This window comes from Pleurodeles waltl, chromosome 8, assembly GCF_031143425.1.
Source record: "Pleurodeles waltl isolate 20211129_DDA chromosome 8, aPleWal1.hap1.20221129, whole genome shotgun sequence".
In the NCBI taxonomy this organism is placed as follows: Eukaryota; Metazoa; Chordata; class Amphibia; order Caudata; family Salamandridae; genus Pleurodeles; species Pleurodeles waltl.
Genome location: NC_090447.1, coordinates 196,580,371 through 196,597,304, shown reverse-complemented (window position 1 = coordinate 196,597,304; position 16,934 = coordinate 196,580,371).

Below are 16,934 nucleotides of genomic sequence, written 5' to 3'. Positions count from 1 at the left end.
ACTGTCCATACATTGAAGATGTAGCTAATGTGAAGGGAATACAGTATGCTAGGGCTTAACATATACATATGGTTTGAGCAACTCAAGTGGCACATATTGCCTTGATGGCAGCATCACACAGAAAGCAGGTCCTATACAATCTTCTGAACTTTCATGCCATCAGAGTGCAAGTTGTCTGTCGAAAAGGTTTGCCCATCACAAATTGGGTGTCTCTCCCAGGATCAATAAAGTTCACTTTGCACTTCCAAACATCAACATATCACTGCATATGGCACAACATTGAAATGTCCAAATGAACATGACATTGTGAAGAACCCTGAAACTGAATAGTAATAGAAAATCAATGTTACCACGAAACATAGAATATGTAACTCAAGTCATGAGGACACACATACTTAATATAAGCACTTTTCAGTGACCACATAGCCCAAAGCGGGAGAAACACTGATCCCCTAGCATCTTTGCCTTGACCCTTCCTGCACTGCCTGTTCCTAAAAAAGTACCATAGCAGGGAGATATGTACCCTAGGGATCAAGTTGTACTGAAACTGGACCATAATCCTTGTAAAGGTAAACTTACACTCTGATAAAGAAGTGAGCAATCACATCTTGACGAAGTCAACTTCTTCTTCACCACTATCATCTCCATAGGGCATTTCAACACCTTTACCCAGGGGTTCATCATGGTCACCCTTCTATGTAATTATAGGGATGTCTCTCTTCAGGGTGATGTTATGAAGAATGTAGTAAGCAACTCTGATTTGGCACACCTTATCAGGTGAGTAGAGGAAGGCTCCACATGTCTTATCCAAGCACCTAAACATATCCTTCAGAAGCCTGAATGACCACTGCACTGGCCTCCGTGTTCTTCCACTAGCCTCATTGAAGCTATCTTATCCTGGTGTTGTTGGATTCCTCAGTGGTGCCAATAACCATGGTTGGTTAGGGTACATTGTGTCTCCTGCACAGAAGCAACACATCAACAGATTACTATCAGATCAAACCATTGTCCCTTCCTAAACTAGGGTTCAGGCAAAATATCTGCAAGTCATGTTCTTACCAACAAGCCAAGCCCTCTATGGTCCAAGTTGTGACATCTGCATAGTTATATTTCTGTTCCATAGTGTGAATGAATGATGTGTTGACTCAGGGAAGAGGGCGCACATACTTGTGATGTATATGTCTGGTAAGCAGACAATTGCACATTGATGGAATGGAAGTTCTTCTGATTGTGGTAGACCTGTTCTCTGTTGTGTGGTGACACCAAGGCAGTATGCGTGCCATCTATTGCTCCAACCACATGTGGTATTCCATCCAAAGCATAAAATTGTCCCTTCAGGATGGCTAAATCCTGTGAATGTTGAAAATTGGATGTAGCTGTTCATGTTCTTAATCAGGGAAGCAAGAACTTCTTATAGCGCACCACTGAAAGTTAGCTGGGACATGCCCCCAGACACTGCCTCAGTGTATTGATAGATGCTAGTGGCTACAAAATGCAGTACTGCCATGACTGCATTTTGACTATTGGTGTTATAGCTGCAGGATTCATATGGTGAGGCAGGAGATCAGGCTCCAACTGCTGGCACAAATCCTGCATAGTTTGCTATTTAGACAATATAGTTTGATTACTTGATTATGTCACTTTCCTCCATGGTGGCAAGGTCTGGAAAGGGCTGAAACACCTAGGGCTGGTGCCCCCTTCCCATGGTGGTAATCTATGTATGGAAAAAAAAATGTCAGATGAAATGTTCACACCATACTACTAATGTCAAAGCACATCTTTCATTAGGTGATACATGTACACACTGATATCAAATATATGGCCCACTAATATGTGATTTATACACATTTATGATTTTTCATCATTATGTTCAAATAATTCATTTGACCTGCATTATTTGCACCTATATTTTTTTTTATTTTTTTTTAAATGCCGTCAATGGGGGTTGTACTACCCCCAAGGCACTATCATTGACAATCACGGTACATATTTTTACATGTCATATCTTGCCCAGAAAAGTGTTGTTCATATCTGACTGTTAGAAATGCACTAGCCCCCATTTTGACTACTGTGGTGCATATACAATTGTAAAATGCAAATATAAACACCCTAGAATGATGGCTGCCTGACCTTGCCATCGGGACATTGAATAGCCGAAGGCCGTCAGCGTACATTGACCGTGTCGTAGGTGGGAATCTCCATGACGGTTCCTGCCATAGGCTAACTAACATGTGTGACAGCTATGCACGAAAGGCAATGGCTGTGTCTGTCTCCATCGCGGATTGTGTCCTCCGTGTACTTGGGAGTTTCTTTCCCTGTACAGTCAACTCTAATGGACTCTAAGGGAACAAGTACATATCTGATTGGGGAACGTCTGACTGAGTAACCTCTTCTTTTATGGTTCACAGGATATTAGGTTCCCTTTCGTAATGTGGTTGTTGTGATTTTAGTTGACAGAATGATGTATCTAGGACAGATTTATGTGATCAGTGTATGAATGGTCTGTGCATGACAATGTTAAGCCACCTGAAAGTAGAAGCTGCAGTGTGTGGCTATGTATCACACAAATCCTATTTCCTCACACAAACTGCAGGCCACTGACCGACAATGGCCAGTAGACAGTGTACCAGTTGTATGACCAACACCATACACCTAATGTTGAAACAACAGTGACTAGGTTAAAATAAATTGGGGGCCTGGAGTTGTCTGATGCTATACTGTCACATGGGTATCCAGCACATATTGTTGATTATTGCATGCACCGGCACACCCACAGACACCACAGCAGCAGCCACAGCAGGCACATTTACACACATACTCGACACAAACGCCCACACTCACCCACCCAACAGATAAACAGTAAGAAACACAAACTTCCAGATGCACCACATACACCAGACCATCATGCACTCCCACCTTCAACAGACACATGCACAACAGATACGGCCACTGCCTCTACCTCCAAACCCAACTGAGTTCCGAACACCCTACACATTTCCCTAAGGAGAGCTTGCTCTTTTCCCTGGCCTTGACCCCTACCAAATCCCAAGTCACCCCTTCCAAATCCCAAACCACACGTTCCAAATCCCAACCCATCCCTTCCAAATCCCAACCCACCCCTTCCACATCCCAGACCACGCCTTGCTAAACCCAAACCACTCCTCCCAAAGCCCCCCCCCAAGCCCTAGAACCTACCCCCCAATAACATCTTTGAGGGGCCTGTTGTCTGCCCCATGGGTGACACGTCCAGAGGAGGTTTATTCTGGCAGTGACATTAGGAGGCAAGTTGTGGGCATGCACCCACATTATGGACTACTGGCCTGGTGCCTTTGTGTTTTCTATACAATCTCCTTTAATTTACTTATGATAGAGTTATCTCATTTCTGTAATACATTTTTATTTTGAGAATACCTTTTACTTGCCTTATTTTTGGGTTGTTACTATTTATTTGTTGATGATGGTATTTCTGGTAATGTGTGGGTCATGCACGTCCTCTCATTTGTAACAGTGACAAGCACAGGTTGTATTTCAGTTATTATTTTAGATGCATAATTTAGTGTTGTACATTTGTGATGGACATATTAATTTTGGTGCAAGTATTGATCATGTTACTGGACACTTCCACCAAAATATGGCTTTCTGTTATTGTTACTGAAGAATGCAAGTATGAGGGAGAGAACCTGCATCTGCCAGCTGCTGCTGTATACTGCAAGCAGCCTTTATTCTCAGAATAGGGTCAAGACTTGTGGGTGCCCCTGAAGAAGACACTCACTGCACCAATGAACACTTCTATACTGCAGGAGAAAGTAAGACTTGAACTGGGCCTGTGGGGCCCTGAAGTACCTAGTGCTAAAAGTGCTGAAACACCATAAACACTTAAATAACTGATAAAGAGTCTGAAGGAAGATCTTGAGTATGGCCTACTAGTGAGCATTCTCTGGATGCAGCTTCCATTGAATGGGGAATAACCCCAACCACAATGCAAGGAAGATAGTGGGACAGGGATTTTGACTAATCAGCACTAGCTCGCCAACCTCAATGGGCTTTTCTTTATTGCTTCTGTATGTAGTTATTCTTTTGAATGTGTAGATTTAGAAATACAATACTTTTCTTCTCATAAAGGGAAGTATTTATCTGGCCATTTATTTATTTCTAGTAATGTGTGCACTTAACCCACCCACCTCCCAAGGGAGCCTTTAACTGCTCATCTATAGCTACCACTGCGAGTCAAGTGGAGAAGGGATATATGGCCCAGTTGCTTATTATCCATAGAAGGTCAGGCTTTGGGATAGCCGGAGTAAAAGGCCTAAACAACCACTGTTGGGCCCAGTGGAACCTACGTGCCCCGTAGCCCTCTGAAAGGGCATTGACACTGCCTGTTCTGAGAACTGAAGCATACCTGGTCTGGGTCACGAAGGACAGATTTGTGCAGCTGAAGTGATGGAATACTTTTATATGACCAGAAATTATCACTATCTCAGGAGGGTCATTTCTGGTTGGTGGATAGACAGGAATATTGAACAAAAAAATTAAGAACATTTTACAGATTAATTTTGCCTTTCAGTTAATGGACAGAAGGATACACTGTGGAAGGATTGGAGCCAAGTGACAGGAGGGGTGTAATAAAATGGCAAAAACAATTGTCTCAGAAGTTGATGTGCGAAAGGTTCATAGACAAACATTAAAGTGGTTCCCAAAGGTTTAAATTGCTTTAAAATAAATGTTATTTATCATCTCCCAGGTGACAACAAATAATTTACTGAGGAATATATGAAATCCAAGATCTCCCAAAGAATCCAGTCCAACAATATCTTTCTTGGTGATGATTTTAACATTCATGAGAGATACATTGTGGACAATATGGCTTCTGCTCTAGCCTCCTTTTTGCCCAATGTTTCTCTAAACCACTCAACATCAAAGAGCCCTTCTTGATTGCATTATTTATAAGGGCACTTATCCTTGGGTCTATCCTTCCTACTACTTCTCAATGCATGTCATACAAATTCTCAGTTATGGTTAAGTTAAAAAGTATACTGTCTGGCTATGTGATGCCAAAAACAAAATCTCAGGCTGCCCATGACCTCTGGTTTGGCATGGCCACATCAACCATGTATTTAAATCTATTCACTTCATGGTATAATGTGGTCATGTCTGACATCACGAATAGCCTGCCACCCGTTAAAAAAGAATATTACATTGAATTATTTGAAAAGTTCAGCCCCATGATTCTCAAATAAGAGAGGAAAACACAGGGCTACTGAGAAAACTACATCAAACATGTTCAAGCTTCCTCTTGTCTAATTTTTGAATAAGCAGAGATCCTACAAGAAGCATATTTCTGAATTCAAAGCTCCATTTCTTAAATGCCAAACAGACTTAGTCAGGAATTGCGCTAAATAACCTTTTTCAAATAGTAAAGATCACCAAAACTGCTCCCACCATTTTGCCCACCAACCCCTTTTGCAAATCAGAAGGGATTCACTGCATTGGTCTAGGAAAAGCCAAATCTTTGAGATCTCATCTTTCTGTCTCCTGAACCGCCCAAGTTGTCATTACTCTTGTCATCCCTAAGAATTCTCTGTTTAGCTAGATGCATTTTGATACAGTCAGCCAGGACAAAGCATACCATGCCTTAAACTCCTTTAACTTGTCTCCTGACCTCACCTGTGCCATTCTTTCTAAATCAGTCCACCAACTCATTTCTCCTTAGTGAGCTAATCTATGGAGTAGCTTTCTTTTTACCTAATGTTCCACAAATTGGTGAAGACAACCATTTCTTTAAGAAGATAAATGACAACCTTGAGGATGGAAAAAGCAACAATCCTATAATCAAACTCCTCTTTCCTGTAAATACGACTCACGGGTAAATACAGGAAAGCATCTTTTCTTAATCAATTCTATTTTATATCCATTGCAATTGTTTGCTTTACGAAAGACCATTGTTTTAGATGTGTAATTGCTTTTGTAACATGGTTATCAGAACACTAGATTGTAAGTAGGCGTGGTCAAAATTTTAATTATGTCGGGGTAAAAGTGGCAATTTTATGTAATGAAATTCATGTGAAATGACAGAGACTGTGCCATTACGCCACATCATGTAACTTTGGGGAGTAATTTAATGTGAGATGTATAGTTCAGGTAATTTTTTCACGCAAGCAGCATTTCAGGTAGGATTTTTTACAGGAGCGGACCATTTGTGTAATTTTGGAGCATACAACTAAAGAACCCAAAGGCAAGCTGCAGTGCTTTTAATGTGAGCGGCAGCTCCTGAAACTGTGGGTGGTCCATAAACGTTTCAGGTGTATTTTTTACCCTGGCAAACTTTTCGGGTAATCTTTGAGTGCAAAACTACAAATCTGAAGGCGAGCTGCAGTGTTCTGAATGCAAGCAACCCAACATCAGCAAGCAGTTTTACAGTAATTTTCCATAATTATGCAAACCAAATAACAGGTTTCACAGAACCCTACTTGTATGTACGTTTAGCTTCCTCTGAAGACACAAAGAGGATTGATCTAATATTATCAGAACATCAGCATACAGAAGGCCATTGTGATGATGTTTTCGTGCCTTTGGATGAAATGCTGTAGCTTGTGAAAGCTGAGATGGAAGGGTTGCTAAATTAGAGCTGAAAAGTATCAGATCAAGGACACACCCCTTTTTGAACCTGTCATATTTTTGTACTTTCGTCAACTTTTGCTCCTTCATCAGAAGTACAATCTGTCCAATTTAAGAAGTTAATTCTGAAAATCAAATAATGCAGTAGTTGATCACATATGCCATTTAGAAGTAGGATATTTCCAATACAGACGACAAATGTATCCATATTTAAAACAAATCAACAATCACCACCTCCAGTTGTCTTATCTTGAACCTCTCCAAACACAACCACATATTCCCAGATAATGCTGTTTACCAGGGACGGCTGGTGTTCATGTGCAAAAGGGACATTGTCCTGCCGTTCTCTGAGGAGAGGCAAGAACAGGGGAAAACACAGAGCATCTAAAAAGAAATTACAGCTCTGAGGCAGTGTGCTGAACCTTCTGGGTGAGCTCTAGTGAACTTTGCAGATGTCCTACTGCGCATGTACCAGCTGGGTGAGGTTGTCTTTGACCTGCAGGCACAAACTATAGCAGTGACATTATCAGAGGGAGTGCTGAATTAGAACGCAAGTAATCCAGTTGCTTTTGGGGTGCATAAACAGTGGCCCTGGGAAGAGTTACAAAAGTCCATCTACTTGAATGGCAGGGAGTGGGACAGGTCGATGAGACAAGGAGGGAGTGGGTAACAACAAGTTCTTGGTCATCACAGAGGGGCAGGCTGTAGGAGTGATGCAGGGACTACTCTACTGGAAGTAAAACATGTTTAGTACTGCATTTGGTTTCATTTTGAAAAAAACGTTAGCACAACAGAGTGCTCCTTATCTTCACCATAAAGGCCCAAGAGAAGGAGGAAACTAGCTGCGGACACCAATTGCACTAGAAGACTAAGTGGTAAGTGCACAGTTAAGCTTCTACCTGCATCAGGGGCATCATCCGCCCCTTCCCCCCTGCTTTAGCAGCTACAGGGGTGTGGGGTTCTCACTGAGCCTCTTCTTTCTGCAAAGCTCATGATTAACTTGGGAGGGTGGGTGAAAGATAGGATGGGTGGATGAAATGGTGGATGGATAGATACATGGATGAATTAGTGAAAGGATGGATGTAAGAATAGAAGAGTGAAAGGAAGGGAGGGTGGATGGATGGCAGATGAATGGATGGATGGAAAGGATGGGTTGATGGATGATGAGAGAAAGGATAAGTGGATGGTAGAATGAGTGAAATAATGGATAGATGTGTGTGGAAGGGTAAATGGATGGATGAATGGATGGATGGAGTGAAAATGATGGAAGAGCAAAAGGATGGAGGAATGAAAGGATTATGTAAAGCTGGATGAGTAAAACAATGGATGGATGATTGAAAGGCAGAGTAGAAGGATGTCTTAATGAAAGGATGGATGGATGAGTGAAAGGGTGAATTGATGGATGAGTGAGTGAAGGTATGGATGACTGAGTAAAAGGGATGTATGAATGGATGGATGGATGGGACAAAGGGTGGATGGCTGTAAGGAGGGACGGCTGAGTGAAAGGGTGGATAGATGGAGTGAAAGTGTGGATGAATGAGTGATAGGATAGATGAATGAGTGAATGGATGTATGAGTAGAAGGATTAAAGGGAGATGGATAAATGAAAGGATGTATGATTGCGTGGATGGATTGTTTTGATGGATAGGTGTCCCTGGACCAGTGGCAGATCTCCTTTATGGGCTCCACAGATACACTAAACCTTCCTTGTTTTGTGGTCCATAATTATTCACTTGATATAATAAAAATAAAATGTAGACCTGTGAGGCAGCTAGTGACATTGTTTGATTGCTGTCACAGGTGCATGAAGGTGCATGCACTAATCCAGCACTGCGAGCATGTCTATGTGACTTTGTATGTGAGCTCAAGTAAGAAAGAGAGACAGTGAAGGAATGAGTCAGAGTGAGGGAGAATGAGTGACAGAATGTGATCGAGTTAGGGAGAATGAAAGTGAGTGTAACTAAGTGTTACTGTGTGCGAGACTGAGTCACAGTAAGACTTAGTAATTTTGAATGAGTGAGATTGAGTGAGATTGAGTGAGAGAGTGGGCGAGAATAGAATGAGTGAAATTGTGTGAATTAGTGAGACTGAGTGAGTCGGAGTGAGACAGTAAACTTAGTGCAAGAAAGTGTGAGAGAACCCCTCAAGGAATAGCTCTTTGGAATTTGAGCCAAGTATTACGCCCCACCACTTTTAAAGGTCATCATCCGCCACTGTTGTTTACTCTGTTAGTATCTAAAGAAGTCCCAAATTTGTCACAATTGCGTATCATGCAATGCTCATTCTTTGTGATCAAAAAGAAACAAGTAAAACAATCAATGATTATCATTATATGAAATCTCACAGACTAGGTTCATAACTTCTGCAAACCTCCTAAGAAACAGCAAGCATCACTTCTTTCCGTACTCATTGGGCAGGTGTCTCCATCATGGAAGGCTTAACAGGCACAAGTGTATTTGTACCTTTTAGTTTCTTTTCCAGGTGTAACCTTACTGCCATAAACATCATTTGGAGCATAGATGGCAGCTGAGGGGTGTCATCTGGCTGACTCTTAACAATATTAACAATAGACAACTTTGGGTCGATTGTTACAATTTATTTCCTCCTTTGTCCATTCGAGAACTTCAGCCCAGCAGATCTTTATTTATGGGAAAGCTTACCCTGTGTGAATGACGTTTCCTCTTCGCCATGCTAACTTGGACAGAATATTCTGGGCATATCCTAATGCCATCTATGCAGAATCATAAATTCTTATAAGGCAGGAGAATTTGCCAATGGGATACACAATAGTGTGCTAAAAATTCCCCAGTCCCTCCTTTGGAAACTGGCTACCCTTGTTGCTCCCTGAACTTCGCCTCAAAGTCAAATACTTCTTATTAAACTTCTACATAGTTTGAAGACCAAGGACTTTTGGAACCTGTTGATTTAAACCCCTTCACCTATCATGTGAGATCCATTCTCGGGTCCCGTGCCCACTTTCTGTGAGCACCAGACACTTAATGTACCAAAAGACTACCTCATATTTCAACCTTACGTAGGTCCATTGTTAAATATCTGGTCCACACACACACACACACTCATTCTCTCACACACACACGCACGCACGCACATCCATTAACAACATTCATAACATTCAAACATGCATGCACGCACCAAACATTAATTTTAAAACATCACACACACTCATTCTTTTACACATGCACGCACATCCATTAACATTCATAACACTCAAAGATGCACGCATGCACCAAACATTCATTTTAAAACATCACACACATTCTTTCACACACACACGCACGCACATCCATTAACAACACTCATAACATTCAAACATAGGCGCACGCACCAAACATTCATTTTCAAACATCACACACACTTACCTTCAGCCTCGAGGTCCCAGGAGGGTTGGGACTGCTGCCTTTCCTCACAGGCTGACCTTAGGTCAGCCAATGAGGGAAGGCAGCAGTCCCAGCCTCGTCACAGAGTGGGATGGGGTCAGTGAGACTGCTCAAGTGTCACTGATTGACACTCGCCCTGGGCGCTTCAGGGCTTAAACCTGAAGCGCCCAGGGCGAAGTCAATGGGTGACGCTTTCCTTGTCACCCGGGGGAGGGCCTCGAGGCACCTTTGCTGAGCCGAGATGGTCATGCCCATAGGAGCTGTGACTTCCTCAGCCCAGCAAAGTTCAGCTCAGGCAGCCAGGAGTCTGCGCAAATCGCGCATATCTGCTCCTGGCTGTCTGAGCTGAAAATGAAGAGGGTCTGTCAGGCTGACCTTTGTTCAGCCTGACAAACACTCTCCATGAGGGGAAAAGGTGGGGGGGCCGCCCCTGATTAGGTGAGTCCTGTGGAAGTGATATTTGTCGACAACAGAGATGTAGTGGAGAAAGATGCTGAAATCCTTGAATGGAGTCCATCTGCCATGTCCACATCACTCGCAAAAGGCAGATGTTGCCTAACTTTCACTGCTTTATGTCTATGACTGGCCCAAACCAAGCCTCAGGCCATGGAGTACTCTTTTAGAAAGTGCATTTGACTTCTTTAGTAGGCTCTCATGTGGTTTGCTACTGCCCTCTAAATTCAATATAGGTGAATTCCTCTTTACCTTTTTCTCTCGCACCTCTCTGCTCTTTCCCATTCTAAACAAAGCTACTGAGGGCCAATCTATTTCTATAGGATAAGACTCTAGGACTACTGTGGGAAGCATGGCAAACACAAGCAGCAGTCTAGGCAGGAAATACATTGTAATGAAAGTTACTGGACCACCCATGACAACACCAGCTGTTCACAGCCTATTAAGCTGTGTCATGATAGTGAGATTCCTATTAAAGATAAGGATACAGATGACATACCCGAGATGCTGACCTGGTCTGCACCAATGCCTGCAGCTGTCAGAGAAAGAAAAAGGGTAAATAAACAGGTAGACAATCAAAAGCCCAAGAAGGAGTAGTGCAAACAAAGTGGGACTTTTGTTCTTACAGGAACCAGAGGAAAGAGGAGAAGGACAGAGATTATTTAAAGGTGTACAACTGGAGTATTCCTTTTTATTTTATTATGTGTGAAAAGTACTTCAGCTCGGACCTTAAAAGAAAGGCGGCGTACGAAAAGAGACAAACTCAGAGTAGTTTAGTTTTAAATTTTGGGACAGGACAAAAGACTAACAAGCATTTGCAATGCAATGGGTCTCGCGTTTGCTCGAGTTAGAGCTATTTGCGTTGAAAATTACTAACTGGACTTTTCTTGCCACACGCTGAAAATAAAAATTAAAACAGTTGACATAAGCACGCCATTTCAATGTGCTGCCGCGAGCGTGGAAGAGACACACAAAAGGAAAAAGAAGTTCGCTCGCAGTCAAAGTTATCTGAAAAAGTGCAATTATCATGTAACAGGGCTGATGGCCAAGGCGGTAATGAAACCGCCCTAAGAAGGGACAAACGTAAAACAGTTATCAACAACAAGAAAGGATTTTTGAAAGGCAAGTCCAGGAATGAGTGATAGTGGTGGGTGTGGTTAAAAGCCCAGATACATACCAACACGTCGGAAAAGCAGCGCTTGTGCGCTGCTATGCTCTTAAAAGCCCAGATATATACCAACATGTCAGAAAAGCAGTGCTTGCGCACTGCTATGGAGGACCTAAAAAGGAAGGACTAGTAAACAAGAAATAAGATAGCTAGGTAACCTCTCAGAAGAAAGATAGGAGACTAGGTAAGAAGACTCATAAACAAATATATGATGGAACAACGCATGCGCCAACTACTCATGCCTGAACAATGCGGTCGGAACAACGACTGCGTTGTTTCCACAAATGCCTTTACCACGCATGCCTTTACAAAAATTTTTCCTAGTAAAGGCATGCCTAGTAAAGGCATGTGTGGAACAGCATGCATGGTTTTTGCATGCCATCCCCCCACCCGCCCTAAGATACAACTACCCCGATAGCCCCACCCACCCTGAGCCCTAATTCCTGCCCCAACCCCCCACCTGCCCTTAAAACAACCGACCCCACCCCAAAAATAAAACTTCCTAAAAGACATAATTACCCCGACCCTCACCTCCAAACTACGACCCCCCACCCCCGAAAATCCAAACTACCCCGATCCCCACCCCAAAAACCAAACAACCCCGACCCCCTACCCCCAAAAACACTAACTACCCTGACCCCCACCACCAAAAACCTAACTACCCCGATACCCCCGCCCCATAATCCAAACTACCTCGCACCCCGGCCCCCAAAAACACTAACTACCCCAACCCTGCCCCAAAAAATTAAACTACCCCAATTCCCCCACCGCCAAAACCTAACTACCCCGATACATCCCACCCCACCCCATAAACCAAACTACCCCGACCCCCGCACCTCCACCCCAAAAACACTAACTACCCTGACCCCCCACCCACAAAAATCAAAACTACCCCGATCGCCACCCCCAAAATATAACTAACCCGATCCCCTCACCCCACCTCCAAAAACCAAACTACTCTGACCCCCGCCCCAAAAACCAAACTACCCTGACCCCTCACCCCCAAAAAATCCAAACTACCCTGACCCCCCAACACCCAAAAACTACCCTGACCCCCACCCCCAAAAAACAAATTACCCCCCACCCCAGCCACAAAAAAAAAAACTACCCCTCCCCTACCCCAAACCCTTAATCCACCCAACCCCTAACAACTACCCCCAAACCTGCCCAAGCCTCACTTACCTGACCGAGTCCTCTCCCGATGATGACTCCTTTTTTCTCAGCCTTAACCATGCATGTGTGTAGTTCAGCACATGCATGGTTAAGGCAGAGAAAAAGGAAGTTGTTGTTAACGCAAACGTGGTTCCGCTTGCGTTAACAGCGACGTTGTGGTTCCGGAGTCGTCATTCCAGATGTTCACCCTCGGACACCCACTACATAGTGACGAAGGAAAGAAATAGGATTTATTTTATTTATTTCTGTCTTTGAATAAAGCACTCACATCTGGCTTTCTCTTAGAGGGCACTGGATGGGAAAGAGCCCATCTCAGCTAAAAGGAATAAGAGAAGATATCATAAGAAGATGCGTTATTGATGCAATAAATGACTTTCAAGATAATCTGAACTGACAACTGGACTACTACAAAAATATCCTAAACTTCCTATTCTTCTTGTATTGTTGAGCTGTTCCTCAACAGAAATAAGAATAAACGAGTGCTAACTCAAATATCCTGACAAGCGTCTCATTGTCCAACTATCCAATTATTCTACACTTGCATAAAGGGCTACTAGTTAAGGTACAAAAATCCAGTCAGGTCACTCGGGACCTGAGTGCCTGTGTGCAAAATTGTAATTCCCCCAAAATCATATAACACAGCCCAGACAAATTACACTTTGAAATTGAAAGGTTACACGGCTTAGGGGATTATTTAGAGTTTGGCGGACCAGGTACCCTGCCACAAACTTAGCAGAGTACCCCTTCTACCAAATTCTAATTTTGCCTGCTCTGGTTAGAGTTGGACATACCATCATGCTTCTGCCAGTCTTAGGCCAACGGCCTCACAGACATCAGGCCATCTGTCTAAATACCTCAGACTGTTCAACATATTTAGGACGCATGCTCTACCATACTTTTTTTAACTATTCGGGTCTGCTAAGAAAAGCCTGGTGGCCCTCCACAGTAAAAAGTAAAATGACGCCCACAACTGCAGAGAAAACTCTCATGTTGTCAGGACCTTTCGTTTATTTGTTTTTCAAAAGCAAACTCTTGCTTTGGGAGTTTGTTTTAAAAAAAAAAAAAAAAGTTTGCTGAGCTATTGCATGAAACGTGATGGGCGCTCAGCAAACTTACAGAGCCTTCAAAGAAGCTGCTGTAGCAGCAGCTCCTCTGCAAGCCTAGACAACTTCCCCAGGCAGGCGGAGATGTGCAAATATGTTTGCTTTGATCCACCAGGCCAGTAGAGTACATGCATCCACTGCCCAGTGGAGCGAAGTACAGTCTGTCAAAGCCTAAATGACCCCCTGAGACAGGTAGACCCTCAAACCTGAAAGGGAGCGTTACCGCTCACATGGTTATGGCATCAAATAAAAGTCCCCAGAAACCTCACTTTTGGCAGAGGCTTGTCATATAGCACCTGTATCCAGTTGCGGAATAATGCTCATTAACCCAATCCACTTCACAACTGCTTCACAAACACAATTCTGATTTTTCTTTCAAGTGCCTGGTCTGCAGTAAGCTACAGAAGGATTAGCTCTCCATGTTTTGTTATGCCAGTTACATTGAGTCGATTGTCTTCCATATGCTATACACCCCCTGCCCATTTTAAATCATTCCCATTTAACCTCCATGGATTATGTGCAGAAGGATATCCTCTAACCTGTGACACTTTTGCTAATACGTTGGCATCCACCTTTAACAAGGAAATAAGTCTTTAAGACATATTCAACTTTAGTGTTTGCTATTTCCTTCCTTGTGTGTAACAGATCCCATCAAAATAGTCAGAGGGAGTGTTGCAGCGTAGATCTTTGTCTCATCTTATTATTTTATAATAGTGATTGGCGCTGCCTTAAGGTTGATGAACCTTTTGACCTGTATAGATAATATTGATTGCCACTTTGATCATTGACACATGAAACAACAACATTAAACAAACATAGTATTCACCAAAGAATCCATGTATAACACACCATGACCCATTTGGCCATGAATAACCACACCTTTTAGTCTCAATTAAAATATGTATTTCCCTATATTAACAATGCTAAAGTCAAAAATCTTAGTTTAAACAGAGAAAATAAAACAATACACTCAATAATTAGAACACAAATCAATATTATGAGTATTTGTGCAAGAGAGATATACATTGAATTCAGCAATAAACAATGTTAAATCATTGGCATAGAGAAAACACCTCACTAACCTCAAATTAGCATTAGCATGTTGGGCATCATGTAAAAGTTTTTATAACTTAAATTTAGAAAACATCTAGCTTTGGCACTATATAAATAAATAGCAGCAGAACTTTAAGCAGTAGCTGTTTGGTGCCTGTAAAACAAAAGACAAACAAATACACATAATTCATAATTACCTCTCCTTAAGGTAAACAGCATTCAGGTTACAGCTTCATCAGGGGGATCTCATCATTCAAAATAGAAAAAAGAGTGACAATTCCGAAATTTGGAATCTAAATTCTCTGAATCATCAAATTAATTATTTAAAGCAGGCAGCATAGCACTATAGGCTCTAAGCACCAAGGCCATAGTTATACTTTTTTAGAGCTGCATTTGCACTGCTTTTTGACGCAAAGCGGTGCAAACTTACAAAATACAATAGTATTTTGTAAGTTTGCACCTGTTTTGCGTCAAAAAATGATGCAAATGCGGCACTAAAAAAGTATAAATATGGGCCCAAGTGCTAAAATAAGCACCAGCATTTTTTGCATGGAGCCTAGAAAATAATCCAAATTAATAAAGTACAAGAAGTCAGTGGACTGACTGGCAAAAACATGAAATGTCAAAGCGACAGATCATAAGAATGAGAAGTGAAGCCTCTGTAAGCAGGGAAATAATTCACAAAAATGGATCAAATGAATGACTGAAAATTAATGCAATTATAACTTGCTAAACTTCTGTGATTGGCTAAAAACTGCATATGTGCAAAAATCATCCAATCACAAAACATCAGCACATCATAAAATATTCCACTATTGACTTAGATATTTCATTTTTCCTCTGCCTCTTCCTTTTGCGTATACACAAAAAGATATTAATTATTGTTTCCTGCAGTCTTCCCTGCAATGGGTTTGTGAAGGTCTTTTGTTCAAAACATTCCAGAACGCAAACGCTCAGATAGTCCTGGAGAAATATTAAAAGTTTTCTTTCAAATCAGCACTGTCCCCTTGGAAGAAATACATTCCTTTAGAACGAGAACATAGATTAAACTCAGTATTCAAACAAAAGAAGCTTGTAATTCTACAGAAGCATTTGACACTTCCAACTCAGCAAAAACAGACATGTGATGACCTGGCTTACTCGAGCCAGAGCAAAGAACAAGTGTTAAAAGGAATACATTTCATTAATAAAACATTGGTAGACATTCAACATCAGCTCGGGTCTTGTAACTCGCATTTATTTCTAACATTATTTTTTCAAAGCACATGTTCTCAAAGAAACAGAATATTTTTGTTTCATCACTAAGTTCACACATTTAAAAATCTATGTCCAGGCATTTCACTCTGATGATGGCCACTGAATAGGCACATTTCATGTTTACATTTATTTTTTCATTTGAATCATTTCTCATGTTAGTGTACCAGTGTGATTACATAAAATAATTATTTCATTTCAAATCTGCGCTCACGGGAGTGAGCCCTTTGAATGTTCTACCAAGCAGATGATGAGGACGCTGCAGTACCAACTGTAATGTTTGGTTGTAAAACTGCCCTTCCTAGTTGTCTTTTCTGTCTGCATGATTTATATAGCAATCGTGACTTCTGGGTTAATCAGCCCATTCAAACCTGCAATCACTTCCCTACTGATTCCCAGGATCGAGACCCTTCAAACAGGCCTCTATTCACTAATCCACCTCAGAGAACTCAGACGTGTGCATGTGTCAAGTCTGATCTTGATTAAAGAAGGCAGTGCCCTTTCCTTCTCCAAGGTACCACTCGCCAACTGTCACATTACAGTGCAATGGCGGAAGTGGGTATAGGATCAACCTTGTTGCTAATGTGGGGTGTTGGTGGGCCTGCAAGCAGGGCTGGTGGTTGGTCCTCGCCTCTTCCTCCTCCTAGCTGGTCTCACCATACTGCAGCCATCTTCTGGAATTGTGGAGCATACCCCTGGCAAAGGGCTGGCCCGACT